Source organism: Felis catus, chromosome A1 (genome assembly GCF_018350175.1).
Source record: "Felis catus isolate Fca126 chromosome A1, F.catus_Fca126_mat1.0, whole genome shotgun sequence".
NCBI classification, from domain to species: Eukaryota; Metazoa; Chordata; class Mammalia; order Carnivora; family Felidae; genus Felis; species Felis catus.
The window spans coordinates 52,560,531-52,585,188 of record NC_058368.1 but is presented as its reverse complement, the minus strand read 5'-3'; the positions used below and the strand labels follow the sequence as shown (position 1 = coordinate 52,585,188).

At 40.0% G+C, this 24,658-nt stretch overlaps 1 long non-coding RNA gene across 11 annotated transcripts in view; it reads left to right on the top strand.

Annotated features, from left to right (window-relative positions):
* LOC109498710 overlaps positions 1–22,996 on the top strand; it is a 93,668-nt gene extending 70,672 nt beyond the window's left edge. For 4 of the 11 annotated variants that reach the window (XR_002155582.3, XR_002155571.3, XR_002741636.2 and 1 more), the window contains 4 exons: positions 3,822–4,073; positions 16,905–19,734; positions 20,407–20,527; positions 21,529–22,996. This is a non-coding gene — a long non-coding RNA (uncharacterized LOC109498710). Of the gene's footprint in view, positions 1–3,821; positions 4,074–9,150; positions 10,164–16,904; positions 19,735–20,406; positions 20,528–21,528 lie in introns of those variants that run through there. The other 7 variants (XR_006595851.1, XR_006595846.1, XR_006595849.1 and 4 more) reach the window with 7 other exon arrangements.
* The last annotated feature ends 1,662 nt before the right edge of the window (positions 22,997–24,658 follow it).

Here is a 24,658-nt window from a genome sequence, read left to right as displayed (position 1 = left end):
TTCTAGAATGCTCTTCTCAACTATAATGTATATTGTCCTTCTCTATTGTTAAGCATTCACATTTAGTCATCTAACAGATCTGACTTTAAGATCCAGCTTCACCTTGAGCAAGAAATTAAAATTTTAGGGTGTGTCCTCATATATAAGGTATGAAATAATAGCACCCAGCTTATAGGACTGTAAGGATTAAATGAGATAGCACATACGAAGTGAGTAGCAAAGTACGCACTTAAGCATTTCTTAGATAGCTTACATTGCTTAAGAAATGTTTATATGTATTACTACCTGCAGACTTCATTCACTGTACATATGATCCACACAGATAGTCCTATCTACACATGTATGAAAAGCTTCTCTGCATAAGGCATAGATTATGGGGGAAGAGTATGAAGATCACTGAGACTAAGACACGTTTTGATTGGTCCAGAACGTGTCAGGTCAGGTGAGCGCGGGGAATCAGTGGACGTGTTAGATGTGCAGAGATCATCCTTCCAATCGCTGCGTTTCTTAATTTTAAAAATTCTTCACTGTAATTACTTCCTGTGTGTGTGGATGTAGCCGAGCCAACTGATTTACACCCCTCAGGTCCTTCTTCACGGATTATATAATTATTTGTTCTTTGATTTTCAAGGGCTGAATCATTGCTTTCTATTTTCATAGCTTCCCTTTCTCTAAAAGGGCTTGCCTTGCCCCATGAATAGGTCCTGGTGATGTTTAGTTGGCGGAAAGCACGCCTTTTCACACAGTGTGAAAATTATTATTACTATAATTTTCTAAGCTTGGCTCTTGCCACTGCTAGTCCCGAACAAGCCGCAAACTGAAAATGCTGGAAGTCATGACGAGGAGTGGAGAAGATTTGTTTTATTTTCTCACGGTGCGAATGCAGTCTTTCCCGTGCCTGCTCTGCTTGTTTTATTGACTCTTCTGCTTCCTCCCTCTTTCTGACTCATTGGTATAGACTGTGTTTATTGTTGTCTTACAAATTATCCTTCCACTTGGCATTTGCTGTTGCTAATTGCCTACTAACTTTCTCGCCATTCGAGTAATGAGTGGCAATTTCGCATCTACCTCCAAGCAGATATTATGGTTTCTCATCATTATTACACTGCATCTATTTCTCTCTTATACTCTATTTGACTTATATGTATATAATGTCTTTTTTTTACATGAAAGAAGCAGCAACCATTTATATTCATAATTATTCCATCTTTTCCAGAGCAAGGCAAAATAAGTATATTCAACACATTCTGTATGGCGATTTAGATTAGGGAACTGAATTACAGTTACTAACATTTTCAATAAAGTTTGAAAATTGTGCAATTGTACAAACATATCAGAGCCTCTTTATCACTTTTGTCAGGGCAGGGAGCTAAAGCCTATATGCGTTCTAGGAGAACTGGGTGAGACTCCTGAGCACCTGTGGTGAGCTGACTGTTTAGATGGGGACCTTTTACTGATCATCCAGGGGCACATTTCAAACTCTTCAACCAATTTGCCCACTGACTGATGGCACCTCTTTTCCTGGTACAGGTTGGGCCACTGAGAGCCAAGAGACAAAAAGCAATAGAGGGCAGTGTTCTTCTGCCACAGGAAGATTATATAAAACATGGTCAAGTTATTATTCTGTAGCTCATTTGAATAGGCATTTTTACCCAGATTCACCTGATTTTGGATAGCAGAGTCCATACGTGTCCTCTAGAGGCTGGCTGATTGTTACCGGAACCACTATTGACAATGCTGCTCGTTTAAGGTCTGTCTCTTGAACTGAAATTATCTCCCACTTGTCTTAACCCCACAGTCATCCCTCCCCAATCCATCCTTTCCATGGCTGCCAGAATTCTCTGTTTGAAACATAAATCTATGTCATCCCCGTGCTGAAGAAGGCTTGTTATTTCCCCACTGTAATAAAGAGATGATGGTTAAGTGCACAGCTTTGGAACAATGGAAACTTGGCTAGACAACTTTGCCTTAGTGATTCTACTTGAACCTCAGCTTTCTCACCTGAAAATGGGGGTAATGATGTGCACTGCATCAGATTATGTGCAGGTTAGAAATAACATGCCGAGTGCTCAGTGGAGCCTCTTATGTAATGTGAGCTTTCAGGAAACACTAGCTCTTAGCTAGTCTTTCTTAAATAAGCCTGATTGATTTAAAGTCAGCATTCCTTTCAGAAAAAGGGAAAGCATCAGGAGCGACAATTCATGTAATTTGGCCTCTTCCTCCAATCCATCAAAAGTTAACATAATTCAATTGTAAAGCAGTTGTAATTCATGGCTCTGTTTTCTCATGTGCCAGGTTATTTTATATTCAAGTGATCATGACTATTAGAAGAATATTCCATTTTTAGAACTGGATTTCAGGGAGTTGACAGAAATGTCAACATAACATGGCCAAAAAGAAATACATAAACAATCAGATCAAAGAGACTCAGCCAGAAGAGAATCCTATTCAGAGGAAGAGAGAAAAATGTTCAGAGGGAAATTAAAGAGGCTGACAACAAATTAAATATCACCGGCAAGAACATTTTTATCTGGTGCACGATGCTTTGTGGGTTCTGATTCTTCTTTTGAACACCCGCACTCACATGAATCCCTTTGCATTTGCTGGCCTTCCCCGTGGGATGACCCCGGCGTCTACACGCAACAACATCTTTGCTCATCTCTCATTTCACATCCCTTGGTTGTGCCTTCTCTCTGCCCCATCTTGTGTTGCCCCCAATCAACACCTGTCCATTTTACTGCCTTTCTCTACATTCTTCTTCTGCATATCACTTGTCACTACTATGAAATATGCAATATTTGTGCATCGTCTTTCTGCCCCACTCAAATGTATCCTGTCCAAGGGCAGGGTATTATAGACTGAATGCTTATGTTCCTTCCAAATTCATATGTTGAAATCAAACCCCCAGTAAGATGGCATTTGGGGCGGGGCTTTGGGAGGTGATTTGGTCACGACAGTGACACTGCCAAGAATGGGATTAGTGCCTTTATAAAAGGGGACCCCAGAAGGCCCCCTCATCTCCTCTATCATGTGAGGACATGGTAAGAAGATGGCTGTCGATGAACCAGGAGGTGGGTTCTCACCAGACACCAAATCTGCCAGCACCTTGATCTTGGACTTGCCCGGCTTCCAGAACCGTGAACAATAAATTTGCATTATTTATAAGCCACTGGTCTGTGATACACTGTTACAGGGGCCTGGATGAACTAAGACACAGGGGCTCTGTGTTATTCAGAGTTATATCCCCGGTACCTAGAATAGAGCTTGATATCATAGGTAGTCGATAAATCCTTGTAGGATGAGTAGATGGATGGTAAAGTTCAAGTCCAAATCCCCAAGAAGAAATGTTTACAAGCTCTATTTCTTTCTTGTTTTTTAAGTTTATTTATTTGAGAGAGAGAGAGACAGACAGAGAGACAGACAGAGAGAGAGAGAGAGAAAACGTGAGCAGGAGAGGGGCAGAGAGATAGAGAGGAGAGAATGAATCCCAAGCAGTCTCTGCTCTGTCAGCACAGACCCTGACGTGGGTCTCGAACTCACGAGTAGTCAGATCATGACCTGAGCTGAACTTGAGTCAGAAGCTTAACCGCCTGAGCCACCCAGGTGCCCCTCTTCTACTTTGTTAATTGTCAAAGAGAGAAATGTCTCATAGATTGGGACTTCTTCCTAAACAACTCTTTAGTGATGGAAAGCTGCCTGGGCACCCATTTTCTTTGCAGAGTGCCTGAAATTCGCTTAATGCAGTTATTGGGATATGGTGTTTTGAGTACTTATTATTATTATTCTAAGTATGATAGATTAAAAATGAGATTTCTATTCAGAAATACAGCCTGCGTTACAACAGCATGCATCTACTGCTCACAGAGCTGTCTCTGACCGTCGCCCCTTTGTCAGACGTGAGTGACTGCACCTAAATGGACCGGCTGAAAAATAGGAGGGGCCCCACTGTCAGCACTGATAGGAGCTGCAAAGCCTCACAGCCGCCGCTCCTGGGGTCCCTTCCTGCTCTGAAATCTGCAGCAGTTCCATCTGGCAGAGTTTTCAAAGTTCTTCCCTGTTTCTTCATCTTCCGGGTAAGAGGATTCACAGCAGTGCTCCGAGGGGCACAGAAAGAGGGGTGATGAGTCTGGAGACATGGGTTCTTGATTTAGTCCCACCACCGTGTACCCCTAATTAAACACCACTTACTCTTCTGGTCCCCCAATTTCCCGATCTATAGATGGGAATAATGCTAGTGCCCTACAGTGTCCCAGAGGAATGTCACGAGGAGAAAATGAAGGGCGGCGCGAAAGTATCTTGACAAATACAAGCACAAGTCTCTTTCAAAAGCAACATCCAGTGCAGTATATCAGCTCCTTTCTTGCATCACCAATGGAGACAAAGAAAAAACTCCACTGTCATTTCAAAAGGTAGTTCCAACTACGTCAAGGACACTCAAGACTATGTTAATATTAGCTCTCCTGGCATAGTCTTCAAACCATCATTTGATATCTACTTTAAACGTATAAATATGAATGGCAGGTTACAAAAAAAAAAATCAGGACTAAGACCAAGAGAAGAAATAAAAGAGGCTCTGCGAATATATACATGTCTCAATTTTGGGGTATGTTACTAACAAACCACCAAAAAGCAGTCACATTTGTAAGACGTATCATCCTCTCTTTCTCTGTCTCCTCTCTCTTTCTGATTTCTCTACGGATTTTCCAAACTTTGCAGAGGCTCTTTTTGCATATTAAACTGAAGTCAGCTTCAAACACAAGCACAAACAACCCTGCTGAAAACATTTTGTTCAATGAAGGATAAACTATATGACTCACCACATTATTATTTTTGCAAAAAGCTATTATGTAAATATACAGGCTTATATGAGCTTAAATAGTCCGAGGCAAGGATGCAAAGAAAGGAAATACATACACATCTACCGAAGCAATGCTCACGGCGGCCTGATTTTAACAGACAATTGCACACCCTCACTTAAAGGGCAAAGAAGAAACCATATGTCTATTTTAGTGACTCCATCCCGAAACGGTGTACTTATTCCTTTTATTATATTTTCAAATAAATACATATGGGACCCGTCAGATGTCAACAGTGGCTCAGAAAAGAGTATGAATTAGTCACACTGGCACACAGGGCTCGGGAACAATGAACGGTGCTCTGGAAGACCCTTGAATACAAGCCTATTTGCCTTTTAATCCAAATGAATAATTAATGATAATTATCATGCTGCAGTTATTATCTGTGATAATAATATATCCGTAAGGTGAATAAATTCAATCTGCTACTATGCAGAAATGGCAACTCATAATATTCTTAAGAAATACAGATATAATTATCAGTATTAATGGTCAAGGAAAGAAAGAGATTTTTATATAAGGAATTACAGCAAAAGGTCTAAAGTAAGGTGGAAATGAATCCTCCTGATAATAGTGTTTTCACCGCCGTCACCGCCATGGCCCTGCTGCGGTGACGTTGGGGTTCTTCCTTTTGTGGGTAGGTTCCATTTAAGTAAAAGCTTTACTCTGCACTTGTGCATCGCAATCTGCCCGTAACACTTCCATTATCGCTCTTTAGAAAATGACTCGGGTTAAGTTTAAGATCCTATAAAAGGGGCAAACGAAACATCTTAGGATAGATGGGGGTGGTCGGGCCACCAACTTGACAATTTAACACTTAAAGGGAAAGAGCGCAAAACCCAAACCAAATAAAATGTGAAAAGCTTGGTTTGTTTGACTGGGGGGAGTTGGGGCAGTGCTGGTTCATGGCGTTTGGGGGTGATGGCAGTTCTTTATAAAACGCCCTATGAGCATAGAGTCAACTAGTGAAATTAAATGGAATCGTGGTGCATGACCTAATCCCTCTGATCAGTCCTCATCATCGGGAGGCAGGCTGCTTGGCCATCACTTTACCTATGGGTGTGTAAACCCACTCACACACGTCTCCTTTTAGTGAAAGGTCTGTTGAAGGTATAATTTTCATAAAGTAAAAATTACCCTTTTAAAATATCTTACCTCCTAAGTTTTGGAAAAAGTAAATAGGTAACCTCCATCACAATTTAGAAACAGAATCTTTCCATCACTCCCAAAGCCTCTTCCATGTGCCTGGGTAATCATTCTCCTTTCTCACTCCCAGCCCGCAGCACCCACCAGATCTGGTCTGTCCTTATAATTTTGCCTTTTTTAGAATATCATACAAATCGAGTCATGGAGTTTTCTCGTGCCTGACTCCTTTCACTTAGCATATTGTTTTTAAGATTCATCCACACTGTTGCAGGTAGCATTAGTCTGTTCTTTTTCATTTTCTGAGTAATATTCCATCGTATGCTTGTGTTACAATTTATATGTGCACTCATTAATTTGTGGACATTTGGGTTGTTTCCAGTTATTAACAATTATGAATAAGGCTACTATAAAAATTAACCTCACAGGTCTTGGTGTGGACATGCCTTTCTATTTCTCGTGGGCAAATACCTAGAAATAGGATTGGTAGACCAAATGGAAAATGCATCATAAGACTGCCAAACTATTTTCCAAAGCGGTTGGAACATTTTACATTCCAGGAACAACAGATGAGAATTCCAGTTGTTCCGTATCCTCACCAACACTTGGCATTGTTGGTTTAAACACTTTTGCCACTCTGCTTGGGTTGTAGTGATATCTAACTCAGTTTAATTTGTATTTCTCTAATGACTTAATGATATTGAGTTTCAACATGAACATGATGAACAACATGATATTGTTTCATGTCTTTAGTTACCATCTGTGAAGTTTTGGGAAGTTTGTTCAAATGTTTTTTCATTGAAAATAATTTAGCTGTATGTCTTTTTCTTGTCAAGCCATGAGCGTTTTTAAACTTGTTTTGAATGCACGTTCTTCATCCAATATATATTTTGCAAATACTTTTTCCCAGTTTGGGGTTTGTATCATCATTTTGTAAATAGTGTCTTTTGAAGAGCAAAGGTTTCTAATTTTTTGATCCTGTCTGAATTTAGTAAGCAAGCAGACTGGAGAGATTGTGCAGATTAAGACACCTCCCTCTTCCCAAATAAATCACTGATATTTACTGAACACTAACTACGTAGAATTGTCTAGGCTAAACCCATAAAAACATGTAAATACTCACTTAAGAAAAAAAATAACAATTGCAAGAGTAATTCAGTAGCTTATATAATTTAGTTAAATGCCGTTCCACACTATGTTATTTTGTCTTTATACACACAGCTGTAGATAGATGTTTTTACCTGGGAAAAATGTCCCAGGGCATGTGTATCACCATGAAAGTGAAGTTTCCCTTTGATAACATATTATACATTTATTTGAATTCTACCACTTGTAACCTTTATACACTTGAGGTTTGTAAAGAGAGAAACGTTATGAGTTACTTGGTATGTTTAGTATATTAGCACTGAGAAAAGTAAACTTCTATTTGACATTGGTGGAAAACGTCTAAAACATTAGAAGAATATAAGACAGTTAACTCCAGAGAATGCTTAACAGCCAGATTAAAAATAAAACACTTTTAAGAGTGCTATTTATTAGGAATTACTACAAAACTTTCAAGGTTTATGCTCAATAGCCTCAGATTTTCTTGTAAAATATTTCATGTACTTCCTCATTACTGATCAAATGGGGATCAAATGGGAAAAATGATCAAGCCCACTATTTGCAACAACGTTGAAAAGTCTCTCTCTTTTTTTTTTCTTTTTGTACTATTTCTAAGTTCTCTCGCATTTGTTTGGTCTTTCCTTGGATGTTTTTCTCAGAGATCCTAAAGGTAATCTGATTTCCATCCTCCAGGAACAAGAGTTTATTTTTATAGAATTAGATTTTCTTTGTCTTTTTTTCTTTTAAAACTATTTTCACATCATAATTTTGTTAACAAGTATAAGTTTTAAGAAATTTGGAAAGCTCAAATATTAATTTCTTGTCATATTGAAAAGAAAAAAAAGTCTCTTTTACAGATATCCTGATGAACTATATGCATTCTGTTTTTGCTTCTTTTGAGGCAAAAAAAAAAAAAAAAAAAAATCCCATAGTAGAAATGCCTGTCAGATGTTGGGGAGGGAATAACACGGTAACAAGAGTTTATCTCCTTGAGGTCTTTGTCTTTGACAGTAGAAAAAGATTTTTTTTTTTTTTTTTTTTTTTTAGCTGTGCCCTGTTTGTGCCATTATGAAACTACTCCATTTCACTGGTTTAAATTGACTCGGCAGAGCTGGGAGAGAAAAACAAGTCATTAGAATCAGAACATAGAAAGTCTGACTTTCTTTAAACATATGTATATTTCCCTAGTTCAGGACAAACTTTGACTTGTTACTGAGCGTCACAAATTAAAAATTCATTTTAGAATTGTTGATAATAAAAGTTCAATATTGTGGTGTCTTTCAACTGAGAGCTCCCAAAGCTAGGATAGGGTATTGAGTATCTGATACTTAAATATCAGCTTTACAGGAGAAAAATAGCTTTTCTCTAAATTGTTTGAATAATTGATGAATCAGTACAGAATCACAGATAATCAAGAATTGACTGAACTAGAGAACCAGAGATTCCATCTTACCCGTTCCTTTCTTAGGTGCAGAGAGATGAAAAACTGGCTCTGAAAGATCTTTGAGAACGAGTCCTCAATCCAGCTTGTTGTTTGAATCAATTATTCAACAACACTCAAAGCCAGAAAATGTCTGAATCCAATGCCTTCTGCTGTTGCCTTATGAATCCAGTGCTTTTGGCCTTACGCATGGCTTCGATTCCATTCTTCCGTGACTCTGTACTCTGTGTGGGAGCCTCACACACCCAAAGACAATAATTAAACCTCCCCAGAGCTTTCTCCAGCACTTGCATCCTCTCGGTGGCGATATTTGGCGGAATCTTCTCAAAATTCTCCATTTCAGGCCCTGATGGAGGGCAGTGCGTCTTGATAAGGTCTTGACTAGCACTGATTCATATGGAGAAAGTGATTGCCTTTGTACATTCTAATATTTGAATTGTTTTGTAAACATTAGGGCCTCCCGTTATTAATTCACTGCTAGTTTATTACTCACTGTGAGCTTCTGATCATTTGATCCCTGCTCATATTTAGTCATTTACTTTCCAGCTTGTATTTTTTGCATTCTGAAACTCTGTATTACTTTCTCTCCGCTTCTTCACTCAACAGGGTCACTCGGAAGGGGGATCATAGCCTTTGGTGTGTTGGAAAGTGCTATGATCTGAATGTTTGTGTCTCCCCCAAGTTCACATGTTGGACTCCTAATGCCCAATGTGATGGTGTTAGGAGGTGGGCCGTTTTGGGGGTGATTAGGTTGTGGAGGGCCCTCATGAAGAGGATAAGTGACCTTATAAAAGAGACACCCTCACAGGGCTTTCTAGCCCCTTCTGTCAGGTGAAGACGCAGCAAAAAGTGTGCAACTCAGAAGAAAGCTCTCACTCGACGATACTGACACTTTGACTTTGGACCTCCAGCCTCCAGAACTAGAAGAAGTAAATTTTTGTTGTTTCTAAGCGACCCAACCTGCAGTATTTTGTTATACCAATCCAATGGACTAAGACAGAAGGAATTGATGGGTTGGCAGAATTTTCATAATTTTGCTGTGTAATCTTTCTGTTATTCACAAATGCAATATAGGAATTAAAAGGGCTGGAAGAGTGCCAGAAACCACTGAAGACGTTGAAGGTGGTGAGGAGGAAGCCGTACCATTGCAGCAGCAATGAAGGCCAGCCTGTCTGCGGGGAGTCTGCAAGCGTGAGCAAAAGTGGAGGTTCTCTTGGTGATGGAAGAACTTGGGTTTCCGAATGCTTATGGTAGACAGATTTAAGGCAGATTAACTAACTGGGGGGTTCACTGGTTCCCTTGCCCCTTATGTTGTCAGAAACTTTCTAAATTTATAATTTCTGTGATTACGAATTCAGTTCTAACTTAAGGCCCAGACGTAGGACTGTGTAGAATATATTCACCAAGAAAGTCCACTTGCAATATTGAGACTAAATGATATTTATGATATTTCTTTAATTTATCTGGAAAAACTACATGCTACCTCTTAAATATAAATGCTCTGTTAATCTGAGAAGTAGAAGTTTTTGAAAATTTGCAAAAAATATTTTGTGTGAGGTTGTAAGTAATAGTTATGTAACACTGAGGTATTTTCATAAACTGGTCCCTTCATAACCAAAGACTGAGTGTGCTGCCTGATATATGTGGAGATGATACTGTTGGGATAAAGATAATCTAGAGTTTAGGCTTTCAGGTAATGGATTTATCCTGATCTACTTATGTTCTCTTATTTGGGAGAGTGTATTTATACCCAAAAAACCTAATGCATGGGAATTAAATTTAGAAGTATATAGGGTCTTTTGCACTTAAAATTCCATTAGAAGACTTTTGATTTACATCTCATTTATGAGGATCCCTGGGTTTATCACCTGATTGGGCACATTAAAAAAAAGTATACACACATACACACACACACACACACCACATTTACAAATCTATAAATGTCATATATTTTGGTAGCAGCAGGTGGTCTGATGTATGGCACAGTAGCAAATGTTGAAAAGGCCATGCCATGCTTTTGTGTGTGATGGCCCAGAGCAAGATGACCCAGTTTTGATTTTCACCACGGTTGTCAAAACTGTGTGATGAGTGAATTTGTACAGAGCTTTTTCCATCTTTCTTTTCTGACTCCCTTCCCTTCATCAGCTGAAACTTGTGGTCCTCAGTGCTTAGTATTCTCAAGCTGTTTATTGGTTGCTTAGAATCTTCTACTGTGGCATTACCACTTGGCCTGTCCTTCTTCCCAGAACCCTGTGTGCCACTCTTTACCTTTGCCCCATCCCAATGCATCTTCCCTATGTGCTTCATTTTCAGTATTGTTGGGGAGAATGATTTCGGTATTGATGGGGAGAATGAATGTGATTCAAAAAAAAATGTGAGCCATCAAATTCTTTACTTACAGTGATTACTATTATAGGAGTTTAGATTATCTTGCAGGATTGGAGGGGGAGATATTTGGGGACTAGAGAGTGATTTGGATTTGTGTATGTCATGCCTATAAATCCAAATACTTCCTTAATCTGGCTAACTCAGATGAATGGCTAGGAGTAAAGCAGGAAGGACAGTAGATTTCGTGGAGCTCATGATGCTCCCTCCTCAAATGGTGCTTTTCAAAAACATTTTAAATGCAGTATCACTGACATGGTGATTTTTAACAGTGTAGTTAAAAGACTTTAGAGAAAGGAAAGTAATAAAGAAGGAAGTAACCAGGCTTCAGAGGGTCAATGTTCTTACTTTGTGAGTTTCACCCCACCTGGCCTCACCTTGATGCTGGCTCCACCTGGCGTTAGGACCTGAGATTGACTCCGGACTGTGTCCATCCAACTGATTATGAGTCTGAGTCTGAGTTGTTTGGGGGAAGCCTCTTGTAGCTTCTGGCATTTGTCAGCTCTAGGGGAAATTTTATTGCCTAGGAAAAGCTAACTTTTAATACACATGTATTGGCCGAATTTGATCTCTATTGACAGAAGAGAGACATTTTTAGGCATCATGTTGCTGAGGAATTATTTATTTTGAAAGGAAGTCAGGGTCTTTGGATAATTCTGGATCTGGAGACTTATTTAACACATTTTTTTAATTAATGTTTATTTTTAAGAGATGGAGAGACAGAGTGTGAGTGGGAAAGGGGCAGAGAGAGAGAGAGAGAGAGAGAGATACAGAATCTGAAGTAGGCTCCAGGCTCTGAGCCGTCAGCGCAGAGCCCAATGCGGGGCTCGAATCCACCAGCCGTGAGATCATGACCTGAGCCAAAGTCAGACACTTAACCAACTGAGCCACCCAAGCACCCCTATTTAACACATTTTAATCGAGGACCTGTTTAGTTAATGTCCTAAAGATAGAGCTGAGCCAAAGACACATGGACATTTAAGGAGCTCACACACTAGTGTCACAAAAGCCTTTTGTAGAATTTAAATCACTATACAAATTAGTTATTGGTTGTAATTTACTATAAATACTTATTCAATAAATATTGAGCAAGTATCTGCTATATTCTAAGCCCCGTGCTTAGTGCTGGGAATACTGGAGAATATAAGGTGCATAAAATATAGTCTCTATCCTTGAGGAATTTATAGCTTGAGATAGAGTTATTGAAACAAATAGCCAAAATGTCAGGAATTACATAATGTCAAGAATGAAACTCCATAAGAGAGGCAGGTACAAAGCACTTCAGGTCCATAAGAATGGTACTTAGTGCTAACTACCTGTGAAGGTCTCGGCAGGCCTCTCCTGAGAAGATGGTATTTGATTTGGATTTGAAGGATGAGAGGAAATCTGTAAAATGGAAGACAATGTGGATAGACTGTACTTGTAGAAAATTTAGGGTGAAGAAATCCAAGGTAGAGGGTAATAGGTTCTTGTTACTAATTCTGATGAGCATGTGTGTGCTTGTGTGTGGGTGGTGGTGGGAGGTTTCCCCACACCAATAAGCAGTTCTTGGACACCAGCTAGGTATCCTGCAATTCAACTCACTCTTAACCCTACCTATCTAGAGACAGCATCAGATCCCACAGGTGAAGAGTTCAGTCCTACAGGACTGCCCCCTCCTCCCCACCACCACTTCAGATGCAGGTATCAAGTTCAGGTTGTCACTTGTGCTTTTGACCTACCAACCAGCTACAGATTGGAGGTTCCCACAACCCCCTCCTGGGCTATGATACATTTGCTACAGTGGTTCACAGAACTCAGGAAGCCCATTTACTCACCAGATTGCTGGTTTATTATGAAACCATAATTTCTGTTATGGTTTCCATAACAGAAGGAAGGAAGGAAGGAAGGAAGGAAGGAAGGAAGGAAGGAAGGAAGGAAGGAAGGAAGGGATGCAGGGGCAAGGTGTGGGGAAGGAACGTGGAGCTTCCAAACCCTCTTCCATTTCACAACTCTCCCAGCACTTGCATTGGCCATTGGTGATCGATCTCAATCTCTAGTCCCTTTCTCCTCCCTGGGGGGGCCAGGGGAGGGCGATGGAAAGCTCCAACCCTCTTATCAAATGCTTGTTTCTTTTGGCAACCCCCAGTTTTAGGTGAGGTCCAAAAGTTACATCTTTAACATAACAAAGGACACTTTTGTTGTTTTCTTCACTTGGAAATTCTGGGTGTTAGGAGCTCTGTGCCAGAAAGGGCAACGAAGACCAAATATATATTTCTTACTATAAATTCCAATATCAAGGGGGAAATTTCCAAGGTCTGAAATGTTGTGAATTTGTTCATGTACAAGGGCTATGAGATTAACTTTGCACATGAGACACCTAACTAACTACATGACTTTTCTCTAGTTAACACAATGAGTTCATTCTCTTCCTTCATATTTGGGCTAATTCTGGTCATAACACCTTGGCCTTCATGGGTAGATTGTTTATTCTGTTTATTGGAATTTCAACAATATCTTTGCATTTGCATAAAATGTCTCTTTTAAAATGTATTAACAGATCAAATGTAGTATGGCAATAATGTGTATTAAATACTGTATAGTAAAATGAACAAAATAGAAAATATTTATGTTAATATAATCTGAAATTATCTCTGTAGAAGATAGATATTATCACTTAGTCAAGTTTTCAAAATGCCCAAGATGTATGAGTACTCATATGCCCTTCAGTATTGTCGTTTTATCTCTGTATTATCTTTTTAAAAACCAGTTTCCGAAACTCTCAGCTAAATTCTTTTTCTATGCTGTTGTTCCTTGGAGGTCTGGATATAGAAGTCCAAGGGCACATTTGGCTCAGAGAATTGGACAGAAATCCCATGCGCTGGCACATTGACGCACCACCCTGTTGAAAGTATGTTGAATCGGCAAATGTGAATTCGAGTTATAGCAGAGAAATGTCTGCAGAGATTTGCAATCTATTTTGATGGCCCTGAATGTCACATTTCCTTCCCTTCAGAAAAAAATGATCCTGTCATTCAACACCTGTAAAATTCAGGTCTTTTAACATGCTATGATCTTATGACTTGTACCTGGCACGGTGGCAGTTTTCTATTTCTTTTCTTAAGCTAGAGTCTCTACCCCTCATTTCTTCAAACTTACAACCTATGAATCTCTGTCATTGATATTCTCTCCTCATAACCCTCTTCTTCTTTATTCTGATCCTATCATTCCAGGACTCCTTTACTTACAGTTTGCCCCATAAAATACCCTAATTTCTCTTCATCCATATTTTTCCATTCATTTCCCTTTCTTTCTCATGGTTTTATAGACCCTGAACTCCTCTGCTTTCTCATCATTCACTAATTAGCATGTCTCCATGGTAACAGACGGTTGCAGAGCGGGAATCATTCTCTGTACCAGCTACTGCTGAGTAACCTCTGGGCCTAGCAAGGAGGGGCCTTGACCTGATTAAGATAGGAAGACTTTTCACTTCTTGGCAGGAGAGGATCCATACATTTCAGAGAAGGCCCTGTTTCCTAGGGGAAGAAATAAGTCAATTTGGTTGAAAAGGAGTGTACACTTGGACTGAGGCATGCAAAATCAAAGTATGAAATAAACTAAGAAAATACTAAAGAAGAGGTAGGAAAAATATCTAACGCTGATGCTCTGCTCCTGGTGTGTAAGGATTAGCAGTACTTTGATCTGGAAGATGCTATGAAGCAAATGCTAGCAAATACTTGGTAGCATTTACCTTCTAATTTTACATGTGGAATTCAGTAAGTGTGTGCCATGGGGGTGAGTCAAAATAGAGAAAAACCCTACTTCCAGTGTTATGAGGTTGATTTATCATTATTCAAAATTTTATGTTCACTCTTTTAAGCTATCAACCCATAATCATATACTTACTAAGCAACTAGAATGGGATTAATTATTAAAGAAGTTTACTGTTGCATTTTTAAATAACTTACATGGCATTATATAGTGCATATAAGAACACTTTTCCTGTATATTTTCCTATGATTTAGAGGCTAGGAAAGATATTATTACTTATAATTTATTGAGCACCTATTATGGTTTTGACACTGAACTATGTGCTTTGCGTGTATTGTCTCTGAACTTTGTGACAGATTTTCAAGATAAGAAAGTATTATTTCAAGTTTGTATATGAAGAAATTGAGCCTCACAGAGGTTAATTATGTCCCCAAGGTCAAAAGCTAGACAGAGCCTGGCATGGGACTCCTGGATACCTGAAACCAAGTCTGTGTGCAGATACACATTACCTGTACATTCCTATACGAAGGCGTTTTATTAGTAGAACGCTATATGGGCACAAAGTGTAGACTCCTATTTTCACAGGAAAACTTTCATCAGTAAGAAGGAGAGGCCGAAGTTTGAGGTCTCCTGTGTTGGAAGCTATAGTAGCTGAGAGGTTGAGGACCCGAAGCAGCAGATGATTTTACTGGTGCCAGGGCATGAAATGTTTTAGCAACATGTGGAAACTACAAGAGCAGGAATTTATCGCTTAAGAGCTTGCTGGTCGTGTTGCAAGCTTGTGTAAACTGGCTGTAAGCATTTTGTCCCCTGACCTATGAACCTGGGCCTGGCATTGTTATCCCAAGAACTCTGCTCTTAATGGCAAGTGGGGTTGAGAACTGGAAGAGTGCTAAGCAAGCCATCACGCTCCTCTCTCCTCCGTGTCTCTGATGGAAGCATCCCTTTTCCAAATCTGAATGAGAGGTTACCAGTTTGTGTATTGCATTCTGGCGAGTGAAGGTCAACTTACGTCTCAAATTTGATTGGAACTGGGGAAAACTATACCCTTCATTCAGCTTATGAACACAATGTCTGACATCTAAGGGGGAAAATGTATTTGTTGATTGTCTTCTGTATGCCAGTTACTGTGCAAAGTGCTTTTGTATGCAGTTGGTGGCGGCCGTTGAGGGTGCATCTCTCTGATCGCCTTTCCCAGGGAGTGTAACTGTCTGGCCCCAGCTGCTGTGGTCTGAAATCTGTCACTAGTTTTGTATAGAGGCCGAGAGGGTCTGGTCACTAATTCCAATGTATGCGTGGGGGAGGGTTTCTCCACATCACCAAGCAATTCTTAGACACCAGCTGGGCATCCTACAATTCAACTAAATTCTGATGTGGAGATGGTGTCAGATCCCACAGGTTAAGGACTCTGTCCGGCAAGAGTGTCCCCACAGCTCCCACTCTAGACACTAGTCATAAGCCCAGGTTGTTACCTGCACTTCTGACCAACGGGCTATAATCAGAGGTTCCAATGACTGCCTCTTTGGGTTTGATTAATTTGTTAGAGGGGCTCACAGAACTCAGAGAAACATTTTACTTACTAGGTCATTGGTTTATTATAAACGGAAATAACTCAGGAGCAGACAGATGGAAGAAATGCAGGGCTATGTATGGTTGAAGGACACTCCAGTGAAGGACACTCTCCCCAAGTCTCCAAGTGTTTATCAACCCAGGAGCTGTCTGAACCCTGTCCTTTTGGGGTTTTAATGGAGTTTCATTTCATAGGCATAATTGATGAGATCATTGGCCATTGGTGATTGATCTCAATCTCCAGTCACCTTCTCTTCCCTGGGGGGTGTGGGACTGAAAGTTCCAAACTTCTAATCATGGGGTTGGTTGGGACGCTGCCCCCAACCTTAGGTGACCCAGGGACATTCCAAAAGCCTCTCCATTAACGTAACAAAAGACACCTTTATGGAATCGCTTAGGAAATTCCAAGGGTTTTAGGAGTTTTGTGCCAGAAACCGGGACAAAGAGCAAATATATATTTCTTTTTATAAATTACAGTATCACAAGGCCACTCTTCTCAAGGGCTGCCCCTAGCCAACAACTAGGCACGGAAGGGCGGCCAAGGCAGCTCTGTTGCTGGGAGATAGAGAGTTCTCCCCATCGGCTTTGCTGCACTTTCTTAGAACTACCATCAAAACTCTTCCACTCACTTGTCCTTTCCACCCTCTCCTTGACAGGGGCCGAACTGCCGTTGGGTCTGACACCTCTCCCAGCCTCCACCTGTTCTCGCCTCACTTTACCTCACAGATGTGTCCCCTGATGAACTTCCCTGACGCCTGCTTCTCGGAGGACCTGTATCGACACGTTGTCTAATTCAGTCTCCCCAAACTTAGGAGCTATTGATGACTATAAGAAATTGAGCCTCGGGGATTTTGAAGTATGCATTCAGGTCACCCTGCCAGTGAATGGCAGTCTTCCAACCCATCTCCGTCTCTTGACTCGTCTCATTGTGCCACACTGTCTAGGACAGCTTACTGTACATGTATGTTTCTTCTTTATGTGCTACTTTGCCGGTTGACAAGTTCTATGGTAGAAAAAGGAATAGGTAAAGATTAGCCTACAGCTCTCTGCCAAAAGGGAAAACAAAAAAACAAAACAAAAAAAAGATCTGGAAGGCAAGTTGTTAATATAAAACGTTCACCCTTTTTCTAGAGGAACTTACAATTTAAGCTTCCCTGTACGTGTCACTGACAGGGAGCTGTCTGGCTACATGAATATGTTGTTTTTCTTTTTTTTTTCTCCCTACACCCCTTTTTAGGTAATTCAGAGCTGCAAGTGCTGAATCTATTTTTCAGAGATAACATGCGAATTTGTGACACTCCCTGTGGAGTTTGAGGTCTAGGAACCTAGGAAGAGATCACAACGAAACACAAGCATTGCTTCCAAGTGCTAGAGTGATTATTGTCTGGAAGTCTTAGCGTTATTTAAAAGGCAGCTTCTTCTCATTTGGATCAGGCAACGGTGTGTTTTCTGAAGGCGAGAAGGCCTTTCTATAAAAGCCAGTACAGAGTGGGGCTGCAGGCTGCTTGTGTTGCAGCAGAGGCCAGCGGCAAAAGCCATGGTAGCCGCTTCAGGGAAGCACCAGCAAGTGGAACCGATGCCTAATGAATGGAGGGCCCAGTGGGGAAGTGAAGAAAACAAAGGGAGACTTTTTTTTTTCCCTCATTTCCCCCACCCCCACCCACCACTTTTTTATTCCAGGAAAGAAAAGTAGTTTACTGCGATTCATTCCCACACCTGGTGAAGGTTCAAGAGGACAGGGAGCCTGAGGACCTTCACCTGAATGGCTTCTTGAAAGATGCTGCGTTCAGATCTTTGGTGCTAGAAGAACACCGACTCGTCTCCCTCTTTGCTTCGCAGGGCCTCCTTTCATGTGATTTAGAAAATGTATTCTTCTCAGAGCTACGCCACCGGTCTTGTGCTCCTGCTGCCCATCCGTTCTCTCTATTTCTCTGGTCGGGGCCCCAAGCAAGGGCAGGCACCTCGATCACTGAGTCATTTCCTCAGACGAGTCTACCGCAGAATCTTAGCTCTTGGATGGAGGCCCCCACTGTTGGTCTTCTGCCTCAACATTCCTTTTAACTGAATGGTGTCCCGCTTGCCTCTCCAGTTCGTCTCTCGTGGCTTCTTCACACCAAAACAAAAGTGCTTTCCGTTCTAGAAGCTTCCATTTTCCCTATGCCACATGCCTTTGCCCACGCTGTTTCTTCCACCAGTAGCGTCCTGTGCCCCTTGCTAACTCCCTTGCTCTCTGCCCATTTGGTGCGTGTTTAATTCCAGGAAGATGGCGTTCAAGTGAAACCTCCGCGAAGCCTTCCGTGACATCTCCAAACTCGATTAATTACTTCATTCTCTGCGTGTGTCAGTAATTTTGTTTAGCGGAAATTAATTTTGCCTCTCTGTGAAGATACAGATTCACATTCAGTAGATTTTCTGAGTGACTACTAAGTGCCTGGCACTGGAATGATCACTTTCACATACAGCACTTTTTGAATTTCTTTTTGGTGAAGAGACCAGAGAACATGAGCCTTTTGGATTGAGATGCACTAGTATGGTATTGTGAAATTACTCTTGACTCTTCAGAAGAAGGAATGGGTATACATATGAGGGGCATTTTTAGTCACTTCTAATTTGATAAAAAAACAACACAACAAAATCTTCGTTGTTCGAGGTCTCTGACTTCCCCAGAAGTTTTGAGGAAAATCGTGAACCCCGCTTCCAGTGACCCTCTGCCACACGAGGACACATATTAATGATCTCTGTAGGTCTCTTTGGAAGGTGCATTATGTTATCACACTTGCCGTGAGCTCTGGGGGCCTCCAGACTCCTTGAGTGGCAGCAGGCATAGGCCCTGCCCCGTCCCATTCTGCATGGCCACCTGAGCCATGAGCAACCCAATCTCAGTCACTCCTTCTTGTAAAGTTGTAAGTAACAGCCAGCATATCTGCAGAATGCAACAAGTACCACTGTTTAATGTGTATAGGATTTTTGACATGCTAATTACATCCTGCTCCAAGCCGTGAGGCGTAGGTGATCAGCTCTGTGAAACAATCAACAGTCGGAAAAATAGCTTTTATTTTTCACTGAGATGACTGTGGAAAAACATTTTTTGCTGTTGATAACTCTGCTTTTAGTTGAAAACACAGAGCACAGGCTGGTAAACTATAGCCTATGAGTGAGCCCGTTCTGTTGTTTCTTTTCACACATAAAGGTTTATTGGAACACAGCCAGGCCACGTGCTTACATATTGCCCGTGACTGCTTTCACATTATAAACACAGAGTTGAGTGGTTGCAGAGAGGTTGGATAACCCACAGAGACTAAACTACTCACTGCTTCGTCCTTTGCAGAAAAAGTGTGCCAATCCCTGACACGGCAATGCAGAGTTCTTCCAGAAACCATCAAGGCAAACTCTCCAACAGCAAGTCCTTACCAAAAGCCTGATTGCAAGAATATTTTTCTCTCAGATCTTAGTATCAAGAAAGTTGGGCTTGCTCTTGAGCCACTGGTGAGTTTGTAATCTTCTGGGCTCTCTGAGTCCTGGAATGGACAGTGTCTTTCTTTCAGTTTTGGCTATGAGCACTCCCTGAACCAAAATTGCCCACCTTCTCTGTAGGTCGTATCGATCTTTACTCACTTTCAGCTTTACCTCTCTTAAATCCTCTTGGCTCTGATTACCTGTTAATTTTCACCTGATAGTCTTTATGGACATAACTGGTGGCAAAAGATTAGGTCTAAATAAATACGTAAGTATGTACATAAATACGAGGTACTTTTTGCACATCCATAGTCTGTTGTCTAGAATGAGCTGCTGATCTATTTCTACTTCCTGGATCAAAAACTCTGAGGATACTGGCCATGTCACAGGGTGCTTTGCACATAGAACATACCCAATAAATGTGTGGATTTTTTGTTGGCTCATTTTTGGTTTGTTTTGTTTATTTCAAAGCAAGCTAGTTTAGAAAACGTTTCAAAGATCAGCATATTTTCAACTTAAATTAATTGGCTGCTGTTGGTATAAATAATAGTCTCTGCAAGATGCTAATGTTGATTCTTTGGTTGAAAAGTTGACTTATTTTCATGCTTTTATTAATAAAAAAAGACAGTAATTGTTACTATTTATAAAATGGCTAGCATTATCTGATGCATCAATGTACATTGTTGAACTTTTCTCTCCTAGCAGTGTGCAGTAGTCCTCGACGTTCCCACTCGATCAGATTGTGAAATAAGACTCAGACACCACTCCTTGCTTGGAGGGAATGTACGGGCTCTGACCACTGATGCCTGCAGGAGTCTGGCAGGTGATGTCGGTATACGAAGTGGGTGGGTGTACACTGTGGAGTGGTGGGGACCTGTGAGCACGTGTTTGGCCGAAGTGGCAGCTGACACTCAGCCCCAGCTAACTGGGGGCTCAAATATCAGCTCACTCACTGTTGCATGCGTTTCCAGTTGTTCAGAAACCAGAAATCCAGATTTTCAGTGAGATGTTTTCATTTTAAAAGCATTGTTCAGGCATAATGAAACGTGCTGTAGATCAGGTCTGGCACCTGCACCACATGTCTTCAGACTCTTGGTGAAGACCAGGGGGGTTGGGGCAAACTTCTCACCTGTGAATCCGGATTCTGGACATTCTGATTGGCAACATAACCTCCCTAAGCCTCAGTTTCCATCAAATGATGCTAACAATAGTACTGATTTATACCTAACAAGTCCAGGGCACTTAAATGCCAGTGTCAGACATACTGCAACAATCAGAATGTTGATTCCAGTTGTATTTTGACTTCCTGATAGATTTTGGTGAAGTGTTTAGCCCATGCCTGTCATGTTGAATATAACTGTGAAATGGTTATATACTTATGATTATGGCATAAGGACACGTAGCTAGTAATTTCCTATCTAGGATCTGTAACCAGGTCTTCATGGTGGCAAAGCCACATTCTTTTCTTTTGGTGCAGTCCTGATTCTCATAACTCAGTATTTTGTTACTCTAATTTTCCAGTTGTTTATCACAATAGACGCAGACCAACAACTTGGGAGCAAAGAGTTTCTTCATTTCCCTAGTAGACCTGTTGATGCTGTCTTGTAAATGAGCAAGCATAGCTGTAGGCATCGAAGATGACAAGAAATATCGAATAGAAGGAAGGGTTTTACTGGGGTGAAAGGGGTACATAGACAAACATGCAGTTCAGCTGATAAATACCTCTTTACTGGTATCGTCGCAACAAACCGGTATTTTTACTAAGGGAAATGATTAGTATAGTAATGTACCAGTTTTCCTAATACGACCTTTTTTTTTTAATAGGAAACTACATACACTACCTGCAGGGTTATTTTGTCCTTAAAGATTTGGGTAAAATACTAGCATATTTTGGCATATAGCGGCAGCACCGAACAAAGGACTGGATTTGGAAATGGAAGTCACAGATTCTACTCTCAGTTCTGCATGTAAATAACCATGTGATTTTAGGCAAATCACTCCTTGTATGATGATTAGAGATTATAAACCTAAACTACCAAGAGTGAGAATATTTGTGGGAGTTCTTTGTTTCTAGATAAAAGTACAGTATTATCACTAGAGTTATTTATATATGTGATGATAGTGGCATAGAGCACACATGAAATCATAAACACTTCTCTACTAGGGAATTAAACGGTGTTAGTAGCTTCAATAACAGAAAGATGCACTTTCAATTGTATTCCTTTTGATTTGGGCCTCATAGAAATAGATAAGTTGAGGTGTTTAATGTCTTTTTTCTTTATTTGTTTTTTGTTCTACCCTGAGAAGCAATTTTGCTCACAAAGAGAATAAAAATGAAGGACTTGAGGAGAGAACAAGAAGTTTGGAATAAGTAATATAAGGAATGTACAGTGGAGATGCTTGGTGTACATGTATGAAATGTTAAGTAGACTGAAAACCCCAGTTGTGTGTAACGTACATGGATTAATTAGCATATTTCATTTTTTTCATTATTATTACTATTTTTGTTGACACTATCCAGTACTCTGGACACAGGAGCAGAGACACAAGCGATATGCATTCATACAAGACTGATTATTATCCAGAGGAATTCAGGAAAAGAAAAACAAGATAAATATATCAAGGGTTTTGGAGACAGAATTATTTGCTTGATAAACAAGGTGTTTCAGGAATAATGGAAAAGGAAATGGGGAATGAAGGTCCAAAGGAGACTGATTTTCATAGAAAATGTCTATATACTTTAATAATTATCTTTTTGTGAGAATCTGTGAGTGTTAAACTCTTTTAGTCTCTGATGTCTGAAGAGGTCTGGTTATGACAGTTTAGGTGGGTATAAAACTGCAGGCTTACTGATTTCCTCCTTAAAATTTAAGAAAGCCATTGTATTCTGGCATATATTTTTGCTGAGGGGGAAATATATTGTCTAATTGTTGTTCTTTGGTTGGTAGGTTGGTTTTTTCCTCTGGTAACTTTTACGATTTTATCCTTATCCTTGGTATTCTTCAGCTTTCTCTCATGTGATGAGGCATGGAGTTATTTTATTTATGTTGGAACCCAGGTATTCCTTCAATTTTGGAAAATTCTTGACCGTATCCCTTTAAGTATTGTGTTTCTAACATCTTTTTCTGAAGTTAGATATATGTTTAAGACTCTCATTCTATCCTCTATGACTTTTTGAAGGTTTTTCTTTTCTTTTTTTCTTTAAATTTTTTTTAACATTTATTTATTATTGAAAGACAGAGAGAGACGGAGCATGAGCGTGGGAGGGGCAGAGAGAGGGGGAGACACAGAATCCGAAGCAGGCACCAGGTTCTGAGCTGTCAGCACAGAGCCCAATGCAGGGCTCAAACTCACAAACTGTGAGATCATGACCTGAGCTGAAGTCGGATGCTTAACCGACTGAACCACCCTGAAGGTTTTTGTTTCTGTTTCTTGTCCATGATGTATTAAAAGTAATTTCCACAATATTATCTTTCAATGAATTGTGACTTGTCTAGATATTATTTCAGTGTATGAAAATTCTTATTGCTCCATATCCTTGCTAACACTTGGTATTAGTTGTTTTTAGCTTTAAGCATTTTGATAACTGTACCAAAGTGGTACCTCATTGTGAGGTTGGCACCTTTATATAAATCTATTGATTCTTTGGATATTCTTTTTTAAGAATACCGTTCAAATGTCCTACGTCTTTTTCATTGGATTGTTTGTATGTTTCCCTAATTGATTTTTATGAGTTTATATATATTTCGGATATAAATTTTTTTTGATTAAATTGTTGAAAATATTTTCTTCTACACTGTGGCTTACCTTTAAACTCTCTTGACAGTGCTTTTTCTTTCTTCAATCAACAGAACTTCTTAATTTTAATATAGTTTAATTCATCTTCCTTTTCTTTATTGACCTGCTTAAGAAATCTTTTCCTTCCCTAACATCACAAAATATCCTATGCCTATTATTATTATTGTTGTTGTTGTTGTTGTTGTTGTCAGCCATTCACATAAATATCTACAAACCATTTGGAATAGATTTTGTCTACAACATCATGTAGAGATAATTTTTCTCTCTGTGGATATTCAGTTATGCCAGTAACATTCATTAAAAGACTTCTTTTTCCACTGCTCTGCTGTGGCACCTTTATTATAGATCAGTGTTTATACATGCAGCAATCTGTTTCTGAGCTCTCTATTTTCTTCAGTTGTTCTATTTGTCCACCCTTTGTACTACCAGTATATCATCTTAATTTTATAGCTTTATAATAATCATTGATATCCAATGATATTTCCTCTTTATCTCAGTTATTCTTGGCCTTTTGCATTTTCAAATAGAAATTTAATAATACTTTTTCTCTTTAATTTTTTTATGTTTATTTATTTTTGAGAGAGAGAGAGAAACAGAACACAAGCAGGAGAGGGGCAGATAGAGAAGAAGACACAGAATCCGAAGCAGGCTCCAGGCTCTGGGCTGTCAGCACAGAGCCCCAACACAGGGCTTGAACCCACAAACTGCGAGATCATGACCCCAGCTGAAGCTGGACGCTTAACCGACTGAGCCACCCAGGCACCCCGAAATTTAATAATACTTTTAAAATCAGCTTGTCAAGTTACACGCACATCCACAAAACTGTTCGGAGATTGAAATTACATTGGGTCTATAGATAATTTTAGGGAGAATTGATATCTTTATGATATTGACTATTCAGTTGATCAAGAATTATCCTATGGGCATTTAGATCTTTAAAATTCTTTTCAATGTTATTTTATAGTTTTCTGCTTAGAGATTTTTTAGTCTCTTATATTTCTTTTTTTAAAATTTATTTATTTATTTTGAGAGAGAGAGAGAGAGACAGAGACAGAGAGAGAGAAAGAGCACAAGTGGGGAAGGGCAGAGAGAGAGAGGGAGAGAGAGAATCCCAAGCAGGCTTTGTGCTGTCAGTGCAGAGCCTGACGCGGAATTG